Genomic DNA, 25,175 nt, shown 5'->3' with positions numbered 1-25,175 from the left:
TGTAGAAAATTGCCTATATAATTCGGGGGGGAGCTGCTGCTTTTTAAAAAAAAAATCAGTTACCAAGATAAGAATTACTGCATATAAAAAGAAAATAGTGAAATCAACACAGCATTTGTGGGTAAGGCTGGTTTTCAAAAACCTCTTCTCTAAAAAGGAAGCTACCACTGCATCAGCTTTCAAAACATGTTGCTTTTGGGTCCCCAGTAAAAGTACTGCTGTTTAGTGGTGAGTTAGTCATGCAAAATCCCACTTGTGCCCTTCTTGGCTGGGGACCCTCCGTAGAGCTGCATTGGCCTTTAGGGTGGTAATTATTATTATTATTATTTATTTCTTAGCAGACGCCCTAATCCAGGGCGATTTACAATTGTTACAAGATATCACATTATACATTATTTCACATTATACAGATATCACATTATTTTACATACAATTACCCATATATACAGTTGGGTTTTTTTTTTTTTACTGGAGCAATCTAGGTAAAGTACCTTGCTCAAGGGTACAACAGCAGTGTCCCCCCACTGGGGATTGAACCCACAACCCTCCGGTCCAGAGTCCAGAGCCCTAACCACTACTCCACACTGCTGCCTATACGGTAATAAGCGTATAGTTCTTGTCATCATGTTTCAGCATCCCCTGCTGGTCAGGCCCAGGCAGGACCCTTGCCTCCAGGGTTCTGTAGTGTGGTAACAAAAGTCCTGCTGTTCGGTACAGTATATGGGTCCCACCAATGATGAAACAAATAAAGTAGGTAGAAAAAATATATAAAAAATAAAAAAAACGCCAATGATAACACTTGTGGTGTTCCTGCCCAGAAAGCATGTATAACTTGCTCACCTATAGGGTAAGAGGGTCCTGGAGGTTTTGACAGCTGTCTCTCTAGATCACCTGAAGGATTAATAATCAAATCTATGGAGCTGAATCAGAAAAATCGACATAATCTATTTGTTATCGCTGACTTGCTCAAGGTCCTCTTAACTTTCAGCATGAATGGTGTAGTCAATTTGAAAAATGAAACCATTTAGAAACCTGTATAGAGAAATTAGCCAGCTGACTTCAACCCCTCCCTAGCAGTTAATGTTCTTTGCCTTCCTTCTGGCACGCTACTCTTCAGACAGGAAATGACTGAGTCCATTGAAATGGGCAGTGTAGCTTCAGCAGGAAGCTGTGTATGACTGTAGCTGAAAATCCCAACAACATCCTTCTATATACAGTTGGATGCTGATGTTAATCATGTTTAATAGCCACTGAGCTAGGCTGTAAATAGGCTCAGGTTTTACCAGCCCTTAACCTGTGGTGGTTTTAGACTTTTCTAGATCAGTATATTTTTTAAACATGAGATTTAGTTGAGAGGAAATAAAGATAACAACTAACAGGCTATATGTGTACAATTACCTTTTTAGTTTCTCGGAAGTTGAGAGTAATATAAGTTTACCAGTGTAGCAAATTTAAATATGTTATATAGCCTTTAAACAGTAATAAGCTTTTGTAATCCTGTGTCATTGGACTTTACAGCTGCCTGTAGTAGCCCCTAGAAAACGATATACAATTTTGACATGTCAACAGTGTTATGTTTGTATTTTTTATGTTCCGTGATTTGCATCTGTGCTTTTAATGTATGTATTATGAATTCAAACTTGTACTGCAAGTACTACTACTAAGTTAAGAACAATACATTAATCAACATGTATGTGTGTTGGACTTGGTTATGTATGTATGTATGTATGTATAGACTTAGGACACCTGGATATCCTTGTGGTCCTGTCTCCATTGATGTAATAATCTACAAAGAGAATTACTTATTGGTCGGACAGCCGCTTATTACTTTTGTTTTAAATGACTGTAGGCTACTATTTCTGAGGTTAGAAGTTGAAAGCTATTACCTTTTACATTCTCAACAATGGGGTTTACACCTTCTGCCTCCTGGCTACAGATTGTTTTTTAGTGAATCATCATCACCGAATCATGATCACATCACCCCCCGTCTTCCCCAGCTGCACTGGCTACCTGTAAAGTTTTGAAAGTAATCCTGAACTCTCCTGCTCACCTACAATGCCCTTCATCACACAGGTCCTGAGTACCTCCTCAACCTGCTGACCCGCTATGTCCCTGCCCGCAAGCTGAGGTCCTCTGACTCTGGCCTGCTTGTTATCCACAAGCAAAAGCGCACCACACTTGGAGAACGCTCGTTTAGCTTCATGGCTCCGACTCTTTGGAAGTCTGTCCCAGCTTTAGTGCGTGATGCTCCCACCGTCACTCGCTTTAAATCAGCTCTCAAGACCCACCTGTTCTCTCTTGCTTTCCATGCTCTTTAAGCCTGATATCTGCTATTAGCTGCTGTGTTGCTGCTACTATTTCATGTATTATGCCAGTTTTTTTTTTTTTTTTTTAATGCATAGCATGTATTATGCATTTCTCTGTATTTAAAGTATTATGGATTTTCTTCTTGTTACAGCGTCTTGTAAAGTGCTTGGTGGTGGTGGGCCACTGTGAAAGGCGCTATATAAAATAGAAATGGATTGATTTGATTGATTGAGCATAAATAGGGATTCTGATTTTTAGGTGTATTTACTGTTTTCACATTAAGAAAGAAATTAATCAAACCTGGGGCTGGGCTTTACGGGATTAACCCACCGCCAGTGGACTACTGAAGACTGGAAGAAGATCTTATGGACTGATGAATCAAAATTTGAAATCTTCGGTTCATCACGCAGGGTTTTTGTACACCATCGAGTAGGCGAAAGGATGGTTCCTCGGTGTGTGACACCAACTGTCAAACATGGAGAAGGAAGCTTGATGGTCTGGGGCTCTTTTGCTGGATCCAGAGCCGACGACTTGCACAGAGTGAGTGGCACCCTGAACCAAACCACAACACCTGGTTGCAAACTGTCTTCATTGAAGAATCCATAAAATAAATACATTTACACTTAAAATGTAAAGTTCTATTTTGTTCTACAATATTAATGAACTAATATATACAGTAGGCCCAGGTTTAAATATGTTTCTACTCGCTTGCAGTTTTGAAAAAACGAAAAACATGTTGTATTGCAAACATGTATTTGCAGTTGAAAAAACACCTATCTAGTACCGTACTACTGTAGGTTTTAAAGAAAGGTCTTTCAGGTAGCATGATTGCACTTCCTAAACTATAGTGTGTTTGTGTGTGTGTGTGTGTGTGTGTGTTAGTAATATATATATATATAAAAATTAGTTCCTCTAGGAAAAATCATGGAATTTGCTCGCTTTCGCACTATTTTTTTGCAAAGCTCAAACATTTGCTCCCTACTATCACTGTACATGTCACTATAGCGTATACACGTTATTTCTATAGTGAAGTATGGCGGGGTTTCAGTGTGAGCTTTAGTTCAGCCATGGAGAGATTCCTAAGGCCATCAGTGAGTTTTGGAAACAAATCTAAATTTGCACTGGATAGATTTGTTGTTGTTGTTGTTGTTGTTGTTGTTGTTGTTGTTGTTGTTACAAAAGGATTGCATAGTTTGGTCACAAGTTCAAAGCGAAGCATTGTTCTGTTACTCCTATGTGAAAGGTCAGAGAAACAATTAGGACCTTGCTTGTACTCTCTATGTTGCAGGTCCTGAAAGTCATTCTAATTATATATGGAAATACACATGTTTTTTGTACATTATCTAATAACATGAATGCTCAAAGGAAGGGGGCGGCGAACTATATTAGATATTATCCGATTATTTGGGATGACAACATGTTTGTGAAAATCCTCAAGCGCTTGTCACAGTTTCCAAACTATTTCTATGTGCTGTCTTAATCTGGATATGTTTTACAATTACAACATTTTGGTGAACAACAAATGTTTCTAAAAATACCCTGTTACATTTGTACAAAAAATGCTCCAAGCCTAGTACACATTTGTAAAACAGTGCATTTGTAAAATGTACCATTTTAATTTGATTCCCAGTGCACTAATGTTATTATTACTAATGTGATTTAAATATAGTCCTGTGTTTTGGCTATAACTGTATTTAATGTATTTAAGAATTGTCATTGGCATCCAATAGTCAGTGCTGTAAGAGTTTTAAAAAATAAATTAACTGTCTTTGCTTTATTGTATGCTTTTTTTTTTTTCTTATTTGATTTCCATAAAATACGGCAAGCATGTTTTGTTCTGGGTTTTTTTCTTTTAGTAATGTGATTTAATAAAAAAAAAAAATCACTTAATTTTTCTTATTTATTTATACTTATTAACACTGTTGTTCATTAGTCATTGCCACAGAATTTTGCTGTTGCTTCAGGCATTATAGTCCCCTGTTGGTAACTATAGTTCTTCCCACGGTGGACAGTTTTGCAATATGAGACTCCTCTCCAGTCCATATGGTTCATGTATTTCTTTTAATACTTCACATGTGAGACCAGCATGGCAAATGGAACTACACAACTTACGATTTGGGGAATTATTTCAGTGTAACACCTTTTTAATATCTTTTTTTCACATTTAGCCGAGCAACAGCAGTTACAACTGTCGTAGAAAAGGAACATTTACACTTTGTCCATGTAACCTTGGACCCTCAATTTAAGTGAAGCAAAAGACCAGTCTGTAACTAAAAAATGCGAGATCTGCTAAAAGTAACACGATGAGGGTTGAGGTAGAGAGAACAGGTTCAGTTTGACCCCTGGGTTTATGTGCTGGGGTTAACTGGCTCTAAAACAAATCGACAGGTGGTGGTTTATTATCAGCAGCCAGCTCTGTAATACGTCTGTGACTGTCCATACACACCCCAGGAGGTTTACCACCTGCAGCCCCCTTACACAATAGTGTCTCTGGAAAACAAGATTGAGGTTGAGGTGTAATTGAGTATAAGATAACTAGGACATGCATTTGGGGAGTGTGTAACTGATGAAATTGGAAAGAGGTAGCTGTGTACAGCATGCACTTGAATGCCTGCTGAGGCTCGATGGGGGTTGACGTTGAAGCAGGTTTGAATACCAGCAGGAAGAGTGTCGTCCAGCTCCTGTCTGGAATGAGACTGTTTGATTTGTGGTGTTGAAGACGTCCTTGTTGTTTTCTTTTGAGGCTGGTTTCAATGTTTTCTCTTTAGGCTCTAGAGAACTTAAGAGCCTCAAGCTGTACAGAATTATGCACATTCTGCCTCCCTTGTGATCGGCATAACAGGCCAAAACAATTCTTGAGTATTCCATGCCTCTAGGTGAAAGTTAAACTGAAGCTCAAGAACCTGCCAGAATGCTTAAACCAGGATTAATAGCGCTGGTGAACTCCCCTTGACTTCTATAATATTCTCACAACTTACTGTTGAACTGTCCTGTGTATATGATGTGTTTTTTCAGATTTATATTGTAAACAAAAAAGCGATTTGTTTTGATATTTCGCCACATGATTTAAAGTCGTTGATCAGCTTGGGGAAAGTGAAGACATTTCTGTCCCCACCACTTGTGCTGGATGTGAGAACAACTGTTTAATCTTCTGAGCACCATATTGACACAGTATTAATTGATACAGTACTGTAGTACTAGGACAGGGCAGGAGAGGCCTGGGCTCGGATATATATGACATTGACCTCCACTTGCTGGCTTAAGGCAGTATAACACATTTTGTCTTTGATGGGGTGGTGGTTTACAATACTGTTGCTGAGGACTATGGTATTCTCCGTGTGGAGACTGTGTTTAAATCCATGAAGAGGACTAAAGGCCAATACAGTGGCAGAATGCACTACAAACTCACAAAGCATTCAAATAGACTATCATACACTGTAGGGAGATATTGTTTTCATAAAATCTTGTTACATTAGTGCCCCATCTTCATGAATTGCTGGCACCAGAATATATGTTGAGCTGGTACGATCATCACACTGCTTCTAAAGCAGGTTATAGTGATTGAAGAAAACAAAGAGGTCTAAGAGGTTTTCTTTATGAACAGATAAGCATCTACTGTGCAGTGCTCCCTGCACTTAATAGTTTGTTGGATCCTAAAATTCTTGGAGGGAGGGGGGTGGGGGTAAAGATTTATTGGCGCTGGTACAGTTCACTCTGCAGTCAATTAGTTCTGTTTCCAAGCCTATGATTTTGCCCAGGCAGAGCTTTTCTTTTTTTTTTCTATTTATTGACTTTTTCTGGTCTATTTTCAAACATGAAGAAACCCTTCAAAGTTAATGGCAGATCATTCACAATGGGATGTTTATTTTGAGTAGGATTCTTGCCAAGAGTCCTCTCTGTGCAGTACTGTGTGTTAAGTGTTGTGCTGTGATTATACTTTGGTTGCTTTCAGATACCAATAGATGTTTGAAATATAGGTGGTGTTCCTCTTAGTGAGTAAATAATAATCACTGTTCTCTGCACAGTATACTGTTTCATATGGTAAACAGGGTGTTTTTCCCAAGTGGTGTGTATTACAGTACTGTACTGCTTAATTTCAGATGTGAAAGTGAGCTATCTGCTGAGCCAGTTTGGGGAGGTGGGGCTGTATGGAAGGGCGGAAGCGTTTACAGACCAGGCTATGAGTGGGATGGTAAGCCGTCACTTGCAAAAAGAAGAGCATGACCCTTAGTAATGTGACATGTAATCCAACTATACTGTCCCAGGACTTGACTTTGAAGATTGTTTTGAAGGGAGCCAGTGGAAGTCCAAGTATGACAACACACGGTTTCTTCCTGCTTGGGGGGGGGGGAAAGCAGCTGCTCTTTCCTCTCGATGCAATGAAGAAGAGAGGAAAGGGATGTGAGAGACTGGGAGGGAGGAGAGTGACAGCTTTGCTGGCGGACTGACCGGCAGGAAGGTCACAGCCTGTTATCACATGACTTCTGCTGCAAAACCGTTTTAATTTAAAAGCAATCTGGAGCAGCTGTTGAAAAATATTTCTCCCATTGTAGAGGGAAATCTGAAGTCGGGGATTTGAAAATGACAGTTGGCATGTAGCAGGTGTTGGTTGCCGAGCTTACAGCACTTGTTGGGCACTTTGTAATTTTGTTAATAGACTTAGTTTTACTCAGAGGGTGAGATGCTAATGGCTATCTATATAAAGTAGATTTGGCTTTTTCTAAACCAGTTCTGCTTAGTGCTGTAACAAGTACTGTAACTCGTGACAAAAATAAACCCCATCAGATTAAAGCCTACATTTTTAGGCTTGCAACCGCACAGTTCAATGTAAATATTATTTCCAATCACCAGTGAGTCCAAAGTTCAAGTTAAATTGAAGAGATGGAGGAAAGTTTACTATAGGCCTTAAAATGTATAGGTGTTATGTTTCCTGTGTTAACATGTTTCCATATGTCTGAAAAACCTAGTTTTAAGAGAGATGTCAAGCCAATGGGGGGGTTATAGACCAAGAATTGAAGACCAGCACGGCTCTCTATTTACTGTAGAAAACCACAGAGGATCAGATACATTTTCAGAGATTATCCTCAGTGCATTTGAAGAGCTGGCTATTGCAGTGTGATGCTCATTTTGTGTATTGCTCCTTTTATGTGTGGTAAAAGATTGTATTACTTATGAAAATAATCTATCCTTTTGAGCCAATGTATACCGAAACTAATTTCAAAACTGCTTAAAAAAATGTATGGTACTATTAACCAATATATTAAATTGCTTATAATTTCTCATTTGTGAAAATCTTAATCCTTAAAAGGACAGTAGGCTAAAACTGTTTTAATTAAATACAGTAAATCATGGGAATTTCTTGTCCCAATCATAATCATTTTTCACGAGTGCAAGAGATAAATGCAGTAATACAGTATGGAGATGTTAGATAATGTTAATAAATGTAGTATGATCCTATGCTTATACAGTATTGTATACTCTGAAAGAGGAATGTGGTGATTCGTTGATTTTCTTTGGCCAATTAAACCAACAAAGACCACGAGAACACCTTGACCTCCTGCTTCTGGAGTTAAACATACCTCTACAGTTGTCTCAATTATAACAGAGCACAGTTGCTCTCCAAACAGCTGTTGGTTTTTTGTTTTTTTTCCCTGAGCTCTTTGAGCATTGCTGTGTAAAAATAGAAGTGTGAGAATTAAAGTGGAGGTTGTGCATTACCTTTATGTGATAATGGAATGTGTTCAGGTTTTTTTTTTCTTTTTTTCCCCTACTTGTCTGAAATCCATCTGTGAATAAAAAACTAAAAATAAGCTAGAGAAGCGTACTCTCAAACATGGGATATTTGTGATGAAAGATGACCGTGGTTGATTGTTTTCATTAAAAAGCAGTGGCTTATTCAGTAAATGCCAAGGAAGTGCAGTTTGAGTCAAGCAATCTTGCTCACCTTTTCAAGGCCCACACATTAACCTTCTCATCGCACTTTATTCTCCACTACTGGGCAGGTGCTCTACGAGCCCAGGCAAAGACTCCCAAGCTGGGCCCTTTCCTCCAAGGTTCAGTAGCTTGGTAACATCCAATCGTTGGGTTCTGCGGGTGAAATTCAGTTGATTGGTCAGTGAGAACAGAGGTTGCCCGTTGACCTTGATGTGTAGCAGTGGTGCGGTACTCTTATCTCACGAAGTACATTGTTTATGCTCCTCACTGCTGTATCATGTCAACAGTGTGCTGAGTAACATCTAACATAAAAATAAAGGCTGTCTGGCTAGCCTATGCTTGTTTCTTAAACCAAGAAAAAATGCATATTGCTATGCAGCGCAATAAACTTCTTCATACAACCCCTTGAAACGAGTGAGCAGTAGTGTTGAACGTGAGAGGGTTTTTAAGAGGGTTTGTTTTGCAGAAAGCCTTTTATCTCCATTGAACTCAATACAGTTGTCATGTACTTATGATGTGCTGGTTTGTACTGGTAAAGTGATATCTTTTAGAATCGTCTATAATACTGATGCTTTTGTTTTTTTTATTATTATTGTTATTTTTAAATCTACTGTATTGAACGAGATCGGATTTGGCACCCATTCATCTACCTCCTGAATATTGACCTGAAAAACTAAAAGTTTTTTAAATGTATTTCATTTAGGTTATTCTGAGGAGTGACCTTTGGGTGATCTGATTTGATGCTAGAGTACTATATTATACAGTATAGTCCATTCCAATGTTGCCCTTACTCCCACCATATTTGTTTTATTGCCGATATTTTTAAAATCAGGCATTTTTAAACGGTCAATAGCAGTTTAGCCTGAGGGCTGATGAGCACTCCCTATAAATTCTGTGCCTGACAATTTCCAAATGCATTTGGCCCTGTTAATCGTGTTTCATCAAGTTTTGGCGCGTGTGGATAAGTTCTTAAATAAATTACCTAAATTCCATTGTAGAGAGTCAATCACTAAAAGAGCCTTGTTGTGAAAGACTTTTATTGATGCTTGCTGGCCAGCAGGTTCTTGTCCTTATAGCACAAGTTAAGTTATATATAAAGTCATATCTGCCTCCTCCACTAATGAAACCCGGCTTTTAACACAGCGTGTTGGTCATCTCTGAACCTAGATACCTAGATCGTCTGTCGCTGCCCCTCTAATATATTAGATGATGACATGCTTTTCTAGCAGTTTGTTAAAACTTTAATAAAGTGAAACGGCAACAATAAGAGTAAGAATGCAACACATACACTGATTGGCCACTTTAGTATGACCTGTCTATCCAATAGGATTTGGTATACCTGGGTCCCTCAATTTACTCTGGTAAGCTGAAAAAAGCATAATTTACTGAAGCATAATTTCAAGTCAGGTCCGCCCAAAAATAGTGCACTTGTACACTGGTGGCGATGACTAATTTCAAGACAATAATGCACCCATACACCATGGCAGAATGGCTTGAAGAACACGACAGAGACTGCACCACCACAATCGCCGGATCTCAATCCAGTTGTGCATATTTGGGATAAAATTGAACAATGCATTTGTTATCATGATCATCTGCCTACCTCTCTGCACCAATTTGAATGTATAATGACTTAATTGATTAATATCCCTTAAGATAGGATACAGATATCCCAGCACCTTGTGCAGTCTATGCCACATCGTACCAGGCTGTGATCGGGGCAAACGGTGGTCTAACCTGATACTAGGTACATGCCCTAATAAAGTGTCCAGGCAGGCTATATACTGTATAAAGAACTACACTGACAACGTTTCAAATTACTGTACATGACAAAAGCCTTCTGTAATCTCGCACTGATTTTACTGTTCTTAAATTGATTACAATTCAAATGTTCTGTGTAAACACAGACCATTATCATAGAGCAAGACAACCAGTCAGCAGATTGCTACTCTGTGCAGCCTGTTGTTACTGTTTGAGTGGGAACATTGGATTGAGTTAGCCTGTTGCACAATGTGAACTAAATTCTTTCTTGCGGTTGCAGTTGGGAAAATAACAAAAACAAAAAAAAAGAATTGTTTTCAGGAAGCAGATGAAATTGAAATTCAAGATAGTTTTACTTCTTGTCTAAATCCATGCTGTGCAGTGGAGCCAGGGCTAATCCTGTTTATAAAGTTGACTTTTGCTTGACTACAGTAACAAGATGATGGCCATTGTTTGGAGTCTGTTTTTACTCATTTGCACAAATTGCTTACTTGAACTGTAGTTTGCTTAAGCACTGTAATCGTAGCTAACTGTAGCAGTATAACTGTTGGCCAAAAAGTGCAAATTCATATGGTATTGCGGTAAAGTAAAACTATAGAAAACTCAAGTAGACAAATGTCTGCAATTCTACCTGATAATTCTAACTGATGTACAGTAGACTAGTTTAATAGACACACCGACATTACTGTATGTATACAAATCTGTCATTAAGAAGTATCGGCAGAAGTTCCTGTAGGACTAAATCAAAACTAAGAGGGTTGGTTTTCGTATTAACCTTGTCTGTGTGTGGATTAAGAAGCTGTTTCACATTTGTAGCTTACACAACCTCGATTCACTCTAAGCATGTACAAACAGGTCAAACGTGTTATGAAATCTTTGTTTTGGATTTTGTTTTCAAACAATTCAAACATGCTGTACTTCCAAGTTCAGACGCCTACAATTAATTAGAGATGATGAGCAAAGGATGGATAACAAAACTAAAGCCCAGAATGTCTGGAATGAGCATGTGCAGTTACTATGAAGGTTGGCGTTGTCAACTGGTGAATTAACAGAACTTGACAGCATGCTTTTAGCTACTGTATGACTTTTCAGCTGTTAGGCTCACAGGATATTTGTTTATGATTGTACTAACAAATGTACTATGATGTGGGCTGTTTGCCCATCTGGTATCTGGTAAAACAAAAATAAAAAATACTTTCTGATAGTCATAATAAAAGTTTTTTTTGGATGAAGCAAGGAGGTATGGTTGTAATGGAATGCTTATTTGTTTCAGTAATTAAAAGCTATCGTGCTCCCTATGGGATTAAAATGTGTTTGAGTAAGCTTTTTTTGGAGCATTTTTTGTCAATCACATTATCACTGTTTCAGCGGTGTCACTTAATATTTCTCCTATTAATATCAATTAGCTAATTTGCATGGACGGAGAAAGCTGATATTCCATTTATGGAACTCCTTTCCAGCTTATATATATAAAAAATAAAGAAACTTCATTCTTCCTCAATGTCTGACTGACATATATTCAGCAGAGATTTCAGGCTACTTTTATGTTCTAATTTGCACTTCAGGGTTCTGGTGTATTTCTACCAAACCTCTAGAGCAGGGGTTCCCAAAGTTTTAAGAACATAAGAAAGTTTACAAACGAGAGGAGGCCATTCATCTTGCTCGTTTGGTTGTTAGTAGCTTATTGATCCCAGAATCTCATCAAGCAGCTTCTTGAAGGATCCCAGGGTGTCCGCTCCAACAACATTACTGGGGAGTTGGTTCCAGACCCTCACAATTCTCTGTGTAAAAAAGTGCCTTCTATTTTCTGTTCTGATTGCCGTTCAAGGAGGGCCGCATCAATAAAAATCACCTATAATTAGGGCTTCTGATTTTCGGGTTTAACCAATAAAACACTCCCGATACAAAAAAAAATAATGAAATCGGTGGATAGCCAATAAACACCAAAAAACACCGGAAAAACTGTGGAAATGGTTAATCAGTTTACATTGACTTTTAGTTTCCCATTAAAAAAAATAAAACCTACTACAAAAATAATAATATATACATTTCCCAGTGCTGCTCCACTTGAGAGAGTTAAAACGAGATTACAATCAGGAATGGAGGCTTGTTAACAGGATTTAAAGCTGTATTACAGTTACGATACGGAGGATTTAAAACAGAATTGTGGCGAAATGTAAAAAAATACCTACACACAAAAACTCCAGAAGAATGTGCCCGTGACCATAAGGATTTCACTGAGGAAGACAGCAAAGGAAAGAAGGTACAACTTAAGTGTGCAAGTACTGTCCAATTACTACTATACATATTTTGACAGGAAAAAAAACACAATTTTAGAAAGTAACTAAAAACACTAATTTCATACAGTATATCAAAAATTAAAGCCCCCAAAAAAAGATTTACATAAAACTCAAAAATAGCTAAAAATAAGCACCGAAAAATACAATTAAACCGAAAAACAGAAGCCCTTCCTATAATTAAACACCAATATGTGCAATAAATATAACATGCCTTTTATATATAGTTCCAAGGTGTACATCTTTTCAGCTGCCATTTTTCTTTTTTGGTTTCTGAAATGTTTTTTTTTTTTTTTTTTTTAAACCAGCCATTTATGTGTATGCTTATGTGGACATCCTAAAACGCTTACTGTGGCTTAATGTGTTTAAATGGAAAACAAATGCTTACAAACTTTGTCAAGATTAGGCTTACACTTCCCAATACTATCCTAAAATAAGTCATGGTTTTCATTAACATAATAACATTATGCTCAATGTTGAAAGCACTTAATGTGCAAAATTGTTATTTTGTTTACGATTTAGTGACATATATTGGGATTCCTTATTTTTTTTAAAAAAATGCATACAAATGTTTTCAATTTAAAGATAAAATGTTTCTTTTGGTTTTTTTTTTTCAGTCATCTGAATTATTACAGAGGAGCAGTGCCAAAATAAATAAATCCAGAACATAGTATATCACTACACGACATTGGATATGAATCGGTGCTGCAGGGTTTCACATGGTAATGCTGTCGGACACTGAGTTAGCACGTACAAAAAACACATCGTGAATAGAGATTATTATACAAACAAACGTCTGCTTTCTGATAAATTAGAGTGCCTCGAAGACAAAACTATAGCAGAATGTAAAAACCGACATCAAGGAATTGTGTTTAACTGTGCAGCATTAAAGGTTAGATTTATATGAAATAAAGTAATTGCTTTTATTTTCTTTTTTTTCTGTCTTACTGTATTAGGATTTTAGTGCGCTACTAGAGGAAATGCTTAAGGGTGGTTGCTTATTTGCAATCGCTGAAGTTCACAGATACTTCGGGAACACATTAAAGAGCATTCCCAAGAGCATTTGCTTCATCATAATTCTGTGCATGTTTGGTAATTTGATGTTGCTATTTGAACCATGTTTTTCTTTCATTCCAAGATGAGACTTGCAGCTTTAGCACTTCATGAGAACAATAAGATTGCTTTTTGCCAAACCGTAACCGCTAACCGCTTGATATTTGTATGCTAAAATCCACTGTTCTGAATTACAGATATTTGCAGTAACTTAAGTAGTTGACTTTCCTGTAGCTAGTCATTACAGCTGACCGGTGCCAGTTTACATGCTTTCTGGGTCACAGTTTGTTTACATTTTGAGCAACGTTGTTTTAAAGCTGGGAATAGCCTTTGGGGCTGACCCCATTTTGGGCCCTGTGTTCTCAGCCGGAAAGATTTATTATTATTATTATTATTATTATTATTATTATTATTATTATTATTATTATTATTATTATTATTATTATTATTATTATTATTATGTCCTAGGAGAACCTATTCTTTATTTAGTACACTAGGGTAGTAAATAACTGTCTGGAGAATGTGTTTATTATAGTTTTACACCAAAGTTTATGATTGAGCGTTGTGGAAGATGTTCAACTGGAGGCCTGGTTATTGCTAATTATTTTTCTTCGATAAAAACTCAAGATTTGAATGCCCCAGCGTACTGTCATTCTGCATTAAATGAAGCCCTTGTCCTAATCTATATTGTGACTGATGGTTTACCTTTCCTACTGCTTGCATGCAGTAGGGCCTGGACTCACTGGAACAACTGCTGCCATTATTCAATATAGATACATGGGACTTTTTTTTTTATTACTCCCTTCCTAATCCATATAATCTGTTCAGTGGGTTGTGTGAGATTTTTCGCCACTCTGGAAAAACGCAGTGCCGCATTACCAACACAACAGCGTTCTACTGTACAATTCTTCCTAATTGCAGACCCAAAAAGATATACCTTTTTTGCCAGAAAGATGTTAATGTTTGCTGAAAAGGAGAAAGAAGGAAATAAAAGCCTCTTTGATAAAGACAAGCTAATTTGGCAACTGAAAGAGCTAGCTGTGGATTTAATATGAATGCCAAGAAGCCTTTGAATTGGCAGTGTTTTTAAAGAGTACTCAACAAGGAGGCCAAAACTGCAAGAAAGAGCTCATCCATTAGTACCGGTTATTTGTAACAGTTATTTAGCCATTAAGAAGGTTTTCGTAGCTGTGCTCACGTGCCCTGTCTGAACCTTCTATTTAAATTTGCTTGGGTTATAAATGCTTTTTTGTGTTTTTGTGTCCATTGCTGTTAAATTGGAAGCAAAACTCAGGTTAGGGGTTTATGCAGCAATACTGTAAAATTATTATGTACTGAATAGCAAGTTCAACACGGAGGTGCCAGTGGACTGTACCTTTGCCGTTTGCACTGTGCAGTTTGTGATTTGGTACACCGTACAGTTACATTTTTCATATTCAGAAGAGCAGATGCGTTGTGTTGCTGTTTCTCGAATTTGTTTTGTAACAATAATACAGATAAATACAAGATGTAAATTAACTTGTTGGCAAGCTAAAGAGAATAATTTAGTCTGAAGCCCTTGTTGCTAACCAGGGTAATCCAGTTAGTTCTTTCCCATTGATGCTGACCTGTGATATCATGGTCTTCTCAGAAAAGCCATTGAAGACCTCCTGCATCTTTTCCAGTAACCCAGTGGGGATCAGATGTCTCAGTGAAAGATGCTCTGTTGATTTTCAAGGTAGGACCTTTTTATTGGAAACCTCAGAGGAGCAGTGGGGTGGCTAAGTATAGCGTAACACACTAATGCATCTTCACTAACAAAAGCCTTTATCAAAGTCGGCGTTACAATATAACTAATACACAGAGCAGATAAAGGCAAAGGTATGCTGCAATGTTTGCTGGTCAAATGCAAAACACTTTATTTTGAACAGCAGCAGGGTCACGTTCACATTTTTCCTCTACCGACTTTCAGACAAGCGGTTAGTTCCAGCTACGCCTGTCTCTAAGGATAGTGCCAGTGCCATTCTGGGTATCCTGTTTCTCAGAGGGAACTGCAAAAAGTCTTAACTGCAGAGCCCCACCTTGAGTCTATGCTTCTGCTGTTCCCACTTTCATAGAATAGAAGCCTTGTGTTTTTTTTTGTTTTTTTTTCCTAAGTTATGATGATATAGGTGTGGAAAATAAAGCCATGTCATTTCCATTGGTGTAATGCAGGGACCGCTGCCATGTGTAACTTGTCTTTGAAATGGACTTCTGTTTTAAAGTCGTGGTGGAGCCTGTTTACACAAGGAGGACGTCTGGAACATATAAGCAAAATGGATTTGTGTAATTAAACTGCGGCCCATTCATTTCTTCCTCGCACAAGTCCACAGACAGCTCATTTTTGAACAAACAGTTGTCTTTTTGGGTATACCTTAAAATCATGAAACAGTGGCCCACTAATGGATACTGAACCTCTGACTAGCTGGTCTCCCTCTATCCAGTCAATTTTCAGACTATCCATTCCCTTTCTCTCTTCCATGCATTTTTAGTTGACATAGTTGAGTTTGTGGGCTGCTTTTCTAAGAGCAATGCCCCTGGTTTCCAGACACTAGAGAAATACATTAAATGAATAGCATTTCCTTTGTCCTACAGAAAGGAGGCTTGAGTCTCAACTTTTAAGATGTTTTCAGCCATGAAGAGTCCTGAAATGTTAAATTATTTAGCACTTCCTTGTTCTTTTTAGTAGAATATTTTTGTCGTGTGATACAAATGCTGTAAATGCCATATACTGTATGTGGGGCAGTCGGTGAATGTTTGATAATAAACAAGTTATAAAGGGAACTGGGTGATAAAAGGAGACTGAAGTTTAATAATGGGCTGATGGACAAATGGACGTTCCTAGAAATGCGAGGGTCAACCACAAAGCCACTTGTATAGTGTTTAATACTTTCTGGTCTTATTTTTATCCTTTTGACAACATCTGGAAGTTCTTGGAATATGGAGGGTTGTTAAATGAGCACAGGGAACACAATGAACTGAGATCACTGCAGGAATACTATGTTGGCTTGTTCTATGGGGAAACAGTCCTTTATACCCCAAGCAGATTGGGTTATGAATGACATAGCAAGGTTCTGTAAAGTGAGTTGCCTTTATACTTTTCATTGTATAATAGTATTAAACTGCACTTTACCATACCATTATACATTTAGTCATTTCAAGGTGCAATAATGTATTTGAAATTGAAAGTTGAACTAAACCACAATAATGGGGCAGAAAATGTAGTAGGCAAATAGTTCTATTAATTTGAATTCTAAATGACGACTAAGCTGAGTTTTAAGTATTTTCGACTGGGAAAACCTTAAAGAACTCAAGTCAGGTAAACAAGCATTTCAGCTAGTAGTGATTCATCATTGTAACAAATTGTTTGTCAGTTTGAATTGGTTTCATATTGCTTTTCTCTGTGAATCTATGATTGAGCTGTTTTGAAATTACAAACAAATTGTCCAGGGGAACAAGTGGATAATGCATCAGTATTGTAAAGAAAGCAAACACGCAACTGAGCCTGGGTGTTGCAGTACAGCCTTTGGCTCAGAGTTGGGTAAACAGGAGGCTGGTGTGAATGAACGCCTTGTAAATTGGTGCTACTAAGCAACTCCCATGTTATATTTTTGCATTAACTTCAGTGGTTTCCAGAACAGGAGTCTCTTCAAAAGGTCAGGAATGGAAAGGTACTCTGCATTGGGTACAATAAGCACATTGAGAGAGGCACCTGTATAATAACAAAGAATGATCTCACTGAGCTCTTTTACTGCTCAGGTGTCCTTAATTTGAAGGTCAGAAGTTGTATTGGCTCCTGATATTAAGTGAACATAATTCCGTTTTTTTCACTAGATTTTTTGATATGAAAGATAGAAAGTAAAGTTCATAGTGTATATATCTGAAGCGACCCCAACTGACGATCTGTGTATTCTTGTACAGAATCAATAATCTCAACCCTTTAGTCTTTTCAATGCAACAAATCAACAGCTACAAGGGGCCGACTCTTAACACTGCAGTGCAAGAAGGCGACTGATGCTTTTACCCGAAAACTGGAGTTCAGAATCACCAAACTTGAGAAAGGAGACCTCACTCAGTTTCCCTTGCTTTCAAAGGAGTCTGAGGGCAAGCTGGTGGTTGCTTTCCTTGGAGAGTTTATGAACCACATGAAAGCACTTAGAGGAGCTCAAGTCATGATTTTCAGATGTTAGTTTTTTCCAGAGATGCATTGGTTTTAGACCCCTTTCTTGCAAAAATAGAGAAAGTTGAATACCTGAATTGTGAAGGTGAACTCCCAGATCTCCAGAATTCACTCTGCAAACGGTACTTTCAGAAGCATGGATACCAAACATTAAAGGACCACATGTTGCACCTAAATTAACGTTGCATGCAACCACCAGAATCATTCTCCCCTTTCCAACCACATATATATCGGAAACTGCATTCAGTGCACTTGTGACCATCAAAACAAAATTGCAATAGAGTGGATGTGCACTGTGATTTCCAACTTGCTGTTACCAATAGAACACCAAATATCCCATCACTAATAAAGGATTTACAAGCCCAGGGTTCTCACTAAGACGGTGCAAACGATATCGTGCATAGATAGATAGATAGATAGATATGTATATGGGGGGTATTTTACTGCATATGCATAAGTGGGGCTTCACTCCAAAATGTTGGGAACCAGTGCTTTAAGGCATACCCAGTAAGTCATTACTTGCCATACCCTATGTGATATTATTATTATTATTATTTATTTATTTATTTATTTATTTATTTTTTAACAACTTTTAAGTGACCTAAATTAAGTTGAGTAGCCTTTAACATTAAAAGGTCCTTTTTGTTATATCTTGTTAACATAGTTCCATTAACTTTTCTGACCAGGGTAGGGGGTTAACTGGCAGCATTGAGTATAGTTCAGTTTTTCCCTTCTAGCTGCAAAAAAAGAAGCACTCTGGGCCCTCTGGACCTAAATGTTTTTAGTGCTTCAGGAGAAAAAAAAGCCTTATTTTTTGATTGAAGTAATCTTGGAGTCTAATACAGAACACATGCAGCGAGTGCTAATAAGCTACAGTGAGCACAGTGCTATTGTAATGCAATACTTCATCTCTGGAAGAGTTGGCCAGGAGAATGGAGGCAAAGTACCATTGAGGAAAGCCATCTAACCACATCCTGTTTGTTCATATCTGTTCATGTGTTTCCAGACATATCTGCTGAGGAGCTCTGATCTTTACCAGCATGATACTCTGAACATTCAGGCATTGCTTTACAACCCACGGGACGCTGTCTTATTTCTTAACCACAATGTGCGTGTAAACCCTAAAATAAATATATACAGTACAGTATATCGTTGGCAGACTGTGCAGAGCATCAGACTGGCTTAGGGGGTGGAATGTTAAGCCTTTAAAATATTTATTTATGGAGAGACTGCAAAAGACGTTCGCAGAACCTCCTATCTTGGTAATTTATAGCTCGATGAAACACTGATATTTCAAATAGAGACGATGCCAAACATAAGTTCACCGTGATTGTTTTGGCTCGCCACCTGTAGTGTAGCGTGTGCCGGCTTGTCAGTTAAAGGGGTAATAAACCTCAGAGTTTAAAAGATATGTGATGTTTTAATTTTTCCAGGCTTTATTTGGAATCTATTGTAAAAACACAGGTTTTACTTTATTTGTTTCTGGATCACAGATGGGCCCTGATGAACAGCACAGTTTTATTTTGATGGTATATTATTGCATGTAACTGTAGTTGAACTGTGGAAGCAGTTTAATACAATTCTCCCACTTTACAATGGCTCCCAACTAACCATTAGAGATGAAAATTTGCACTACATAAGTAGTGGAATGGCATTGTGGGGTAAATGGGAGCTATGGCCGTTCCATCTTATAACCTGTTAAAGGGCCACCTTATGTCTCATGCTGTAAATTCTGGGGTCTGCAGGATAGCAGTTCTAGACAGACATACCTCAATCCATTTTTTTTTCTTCTTCATAAAACAAACATTGAAAGTGTCCCTGGGACTTCATTTGTTACTGGTTCAGGGCTACTTTTCATAAACCCTGATTTAGCTCTGATCTTTAACTAGCCATTAATAGTTGTTGATTGAGATACTGAATGTCCTTAATTAAGTGGCTCGATTATACTCACAAAAGAAAAGCTAGACGTTCTTCCCCAGAGTGACAGGGAGTACTCAGAAGTGGTTTAAAAAAATAAATCTTTGACAGATGTTGTTTAAGTTAGTCTGGTTTTAACAACTGTATTAAAAACTTGTTTTTCAGTTTGTAGATCTACAGTTGAGTGTGTGAAAAGAGGCTTTGTGTTTTGTGGGAGAAGAGAATGATCTATTATCTCTTTTAAAATTTGGTTATGTTGTGGTCTACAAAAAAGAGAGGACATCACTCTAACAAGATGCAATCAAGACACTCGGGACAGGATCATCAATTGTTTGCAGTGGAGCCAGCGTAATGGGCTGCATTTTCTGTAGCTTTATCCATGCTGCACGATGCCGAACTTAATTTTTAGGCCTTTTGACATCTAGTTAGTTTCCATGTGAATTGAACCAAGTTCATTTGCATGTGAACTTTAGCAGAGGAGGGGTGTCTGGTTTGTTTTCTTTTCACATATGCCTAAGCAAATGAACTGTAGTTGATTTGCAAGTGAACTGAAGTCTGTTTGGCTGGATCAGTTCCATTTGTTCAGAACCAAGTGCAGTAGGTTCACATTGCAGTTTTGTAAGCGTGTTTTTTTGGTTTGTGTGATGACGTGATGTACTGATTTTGACTTCAGTGTTGCAAAGCAGATTGTTTTGGATGTTTCACAAATGCCTGCAAACAAACAAAATGCTTCAATTCTGAATACTACAAGCTGAATGCTTCAATTCTGAATACTTCAAGCTGAATGCTTCAATTCACCCCAAATGTGGAAACAAACTATGTGCAAGAACCCTTTCGAGGGAATGCCCTGATCAGTTTAGACTACTTTCAGATCTGTATGTAAAAGTCACATTCTGTAGTCTACTAATCAATCCACATCATGTGATGAAATTCCTTTGGGTGTTGTATAAAACTCACAAACCCATGTGATACATCATTTATATCGGTGCCCCCAGGCTGTACGGTAACTGTCCAGCTCAACACAGAGTGTGAGCAAACTTGTCGCATGTGATTTTTTTTTTTTTATGTGTCATGCAGTGCTGCTAATAATACTGAAGTGAAAAAAGTTGGATCTCATTTTTTGTTCCCTCAACCATTTCTGGGGGGAGTATATTGCGTGCGATTGCACATGATTTGACTTTTAATTGATACTAGAAGATTACAGTACACAACGTGCTAAGCAGCTTGCATACCATTTCTGTGACTTTTGCTCCTTGGAAGAATGCTTTCCCAGGAGACAAGCTCCTTGTTGGAAGCGTATGTTAACTGCTGGGGCTATAGCCCTCTTCACAGGCAGCAGTGTGATCTCTATCAATCAAATTCCAATGGAAAAAAGAGGAAGCGTGGGAATAGATTGGGTTAGTTACTGGAATTTTTTTCTTCCTTTTTTCAGCATGTTTCTCTTTCCTCCATCTGGGTCAAAGGGCGCAGAGACAGCCTGCTACCCGGTTTCTTTTGCCAACCCACACATACGAGAGCACTCACGTGGGAGTTGACATCTGGAATTGTAGACCCTGTGTGCTGGAATATGCAATAGTTTTCAACAAATGGAAGTTGCAGCTTTTTCTGAAGTCAGTTGCTAAAAATGATGCGTCCAAAGGGCGAAGGTTTTAATATAGGTTTTAATTTAGAAAGTGATGCCGTTTCTCAGTGTTTTAATCCAGATGAGGTGAAATGGGACCAACGTTTTATGTCATGTGGGTGTTTTAGATGGTCCTCCCAGCTTTTAAAGATCTTGTGGTTTATTTAGCTAACCTGGGAGAGCTTGGTGTTTTAACTACTTGTAGCGAGCTAGAACAGGCCGGCTATGATTTCAGTGTTTCTAGGCTGTAAGACACCGTGACTATTTGAATTCATGTTTCCTATATTTATTATTTTAATATTGAAGATCTGAAGTAATTGGCAGAATTGCAGCACACACAAACAGATGCTTTGAGTAACAATGAATTCAATGTAGGAGATGAAGTGTATTTTACACTTCTATTCACTAATTAGGCCTATTATGTAAATTAATTGGTTAATCACTTGAACTTGGTAAGAACCATCTTAAGTTGAGTTTGCAACTACCCCTGTGCTAGTCCTGACCCTTCTGTTTTTGGACTGCATCACCTTTTTAGAGGTTTTTCATTTTTTAATAAACGTAACATTTTATTGAAACTATTCCCAACCTAAACACACTGTTAACTTTAACTTTATACAAGTGATTTAACTTTTTTGTATATTACTGTCTGAGCACTGAATACAGTGTGTCATAAAAAACTAAAAGCTATGCATATCTTATAGTGGAAGCCTTTTTTAATTATAATTGGTTGTACTTTATCCCTTTTTTATTTAAGTTTGCAAAAGGGAGGGAGGTTAGTTTCTTTCCTGTTAACAAGGCACTGGAACTAATGCATGCGTTGAGCATTGTATTGCTGGCCATAGTGAATCTAAATGTCAGTCTGGTTTAGAGCATGTAAACCATAGAATTACTACAAATATCTGAATGTGGTATTTTATTTGTACAACAAATGTTTTATAATAATTCCCTTGGGTTGTGGGCTAGGAATTTTTACAGGGGCAGTAATGGCCCTTAATTCAGTTACCAGCCACTCTTCAGTCTCCTCTCAGCTGATAATCTAATCCATCAATTCTGTCCATAGGAAGGGCTGCAACAGAGGGGTGGAGGGGGGCTGTCATTCAGATTCATAGCAGGTCAGCTGCAGCACTAGATTTCATTGAAATTGAAAGGGAACACTCTCCGGCTTGGGCACTGGAGGGGGATCATTCAGATTGTAATGCCAGTCTTTTATTGACCTTTTCTGCAAAGGCCATCATTATCTCCCTGCTTTGTGTGATGTAAGGACAGGAAACTGCACGCCTGTTGAACACAGAGGGCTAGTTAGTGAGCAAGAAGGCCAGCAGGGTTGCTTGGATTGTAATTATATGGACGTTAAATACAAAGTAGTGAATAGATTTATTTTTAGGTAAATGTACTAATTTGCTGTGCTTGATAACACTGCTTCAGTGCATACTATATAATTTGCAGGTGGTTTCACTATGAACGTTAAAGAGAAAAGGTGGTCTCTCCAGTAAAACCTGGAATGGCTGAAATTGCTTTGCATTAGGACTCTTATTTCCATTTCTGCAAGGGTAACTGCTTAAAGTCTCCTGCTCAGGGATTCAGTGCTGGCAATCCAGGACCTTCCATATGCACCAACAGTGTATCACAAAGAAACTAAACCTTTTCGAATTATGTTTGATTCTTTTCAAGTTACAAAGAACAGACCAATTTGTTAATTCCACCATGGTCTCTCTCGGTTTATTGAACTGTGATTGCAGAACATACACTTGATGTTACCGGTGTCCACCCCCTCCTGTGTCTCCATATTAGCAGCAGACCTGCTTAATTCCACCCCACAGTCTGCCTTGCTTTGCATCTCTTCATTTTGTAAAGCTAACAAATTACCTAGTAGATTACTGCTGACTCCTAAATTATTCTCATCCCAGGCTGTAAGCAATCTTAGTTGAGTAAGTGTACAATATTGGCTGGTGTCCCGGTTGCTCAGTATAACTTATCTGATAAATAAATGATCAGGGCCTCTGCAAGTACTAACAGTGACAGCTTGGGTCAGTATTGGAATGTAAGCTTGTAGGGCAGTGAGTTAAACATACTGCCATTGTGTATAAACACTTTTGAGGGCCTTTATGGGGTCATCAAATGGTCCTGGGCCCAGAGCTTTTGCTTATCAGCAGAAGGGATGATCATTCAAGCATTCAAGTGGAGACTAATTTGTCAATTGAAGCTCTTTCTTGGAAGCAGTAACACACTTGGAGGTGTGAGGTTGTACTGAGACAATGCATTGGGAGACATGAAGCTAAACCAAGTGCTCTCAGCCCCTTGTCAGTACTGCCACACATGTCCAGCTGTATTATGGTGATTAGTCAAGTTAGACCCAAAACCATGAGACAATTGCATTGGTTGGGTTAAGAAAACTAGAATGTTTAACTTGCAAAACCCCGAGGAAAACAAATTTGAATTGTTCATACCGACAGCATTTTAAGGTGAAGTGCAGCTTTGAGGTTAAAAAAAACAAAACAAAAAAAACAACACTGCCGTTGCCCACAATCTACTGTATATAAATCTAGGGGTTATCTAAGAAGTTACTGGGGGGGGGGGGGGGGGCTTCACATCAAGCAGCCACATTTTTCAGCCTTTATTAATTACAGCCTTCCTGCAACTGACCAAAATCCACCATTTCACTGTATCATGTGCTGTCTGTTTTGCTTGCTTTATTTCCCAACAGAATCTAGCAGGTGGTTAAACAAATCATGCCTTGATGAAAGGAAATCAAACGTTGCGTTTGGAAGTGTTCAAGGAAAGCTATAATTAAGTGATTCGTATTGTAAAGGCCCTTTTGATAATGGCCTTACTTTAGCTGAAGTGTCTTTCACAGTACCTTTTGTATTTACATAATAAACACCTGTGGCTACTCAAACACTATGCTGTCCTATTTAAGATATTGTGTTGTTCAGAGCTTATTGAGATTAATTAATGTTAATAAACCTTCTGATCGATTCAGAAAACAATAGCAAGGGAAGTATGTCTTCAAAGTGATACAAAAGACATCATTGCAAAAATGTATTCAAGGTTAATGTTGGTGCCACAGTTTTGTTTCAAATTTACATGACAAAGGACCTCCATATCTACCAGTGTGTGGACAGCATACTCATCCTACCAATTCAACCGGATGTGTTTACCTGAAGTTTAAGTAGCATTGACTGGATGAATTGGGGAACCAACCATGATCCTTCCCCTGGGTTTCAGCTTAACTAATGTACACCACTCCTGTGTTTCAGACTAGATTTACTGTAATAGTGTTAACTTTATACAGAGTTACCAACCTGCTGAACTTGGAACATTGTCCTATAACACATATGGCTCACTGGGTTCCCAGCATCTCTCTTGATTTACAACAGAGTATCTCTTTCAAGGATCTTAATGGGTTTGAAAAGACTACAACCAGTAGTCTTTGGTAGAAGCAAGTACAGTCAAAATGCAAACAAACTGATGTTGTGTTTTAAACATGTTTTTGAAGTTTTGAGTCTTTTTGCAGTTAAATCGTTTTGATCTTTCTTTTGTATGAAAAGAATATGTATTGTCCTGCTGCCATTGCATAAAAGGCACATTTGTAAACGGGATCAACAGGCTTATTGTGACCAATTACTTTTCAAATGAATCAGCCCTCTCACTGTCTGTTCTGTAAAATAGATGCATGAAGACGAATGGATTAATCCGCTCTATAAGCTATCCACTGATCTTGGCAAGGTCAAACTGTTTCAGGAAAGTGCTGTCCAGAAAAATTATGCTCCCACCCTGTGGTTGTACCAGGGCCAGTCCGTTAGCAGCAACAAAGCAGTTTAAAATGGCCCGTGAGCGCTCCTCTGATTTTGTTAGGCATTTCAGCATATTGTGGGCCTGATGAGTTCCAGCCGATGGTGCACAGAAACGGCAGAGTCACACTGAACCACAATCCAGCCCTCCATGGGAATCGATGGCTAATGCACAACACCCGGACGCTGACAGCTGTGGCGTGGGTTATTGATGGGGTCTCTGTTCTATGTTTGAAATGCTGTAATAGCTAAGTGCAGAGTTATGACACATACTGTAGAGACACCAGAAGCTGACA

General features: G+C 38.3%; 1 protein-coding gene across 6 annotated transcripts in view; it reads left to right on the top strand.

The window, feature by feature from the left end:
- Positions 1–25,175, top strand: part of LOC117412909 (ras-associated and pleckstrin homology domains-containing protein 1-like) — a 97,594-nt gene that overhangs the window by 16,027 nt on the left and 56,392 nt on the right. Inside the window, exon 1 of one of the 6 annotated variants that reach the window (XM_059032157.1) lies at positions 14,957–15,069. The exons of the other annotated variants lie outside the window; for them this stretch is intronic. The gene's annotated coding sequence lies outside the window, so the exon portion shown is untranslated. Of the gene's footprint in view, positions 1–14,956; positions 15,070–25,175 lie in introns of those variants that run through there. 6 annotated transcript variants of the gene reach the window in all.

Source organism: Acipenser ruthenus, chromosome 10 (assembly GCF_902713425.1).
Source record: "Acipenser ruthenus chromosome 10, fAciRut3.2 maternal haplotype, whole genome shotgun sequence".
Taxonomy (NCBI): Eukaryota; Metazoa; Chordata; class Actinopteri; order Acipenseriformes; family Acipenseridae; genus Acipenser; species Acipenser ruthenus.
This window is presented reverse-complemented; position numbering and strand designations above follow the sequence as displayed.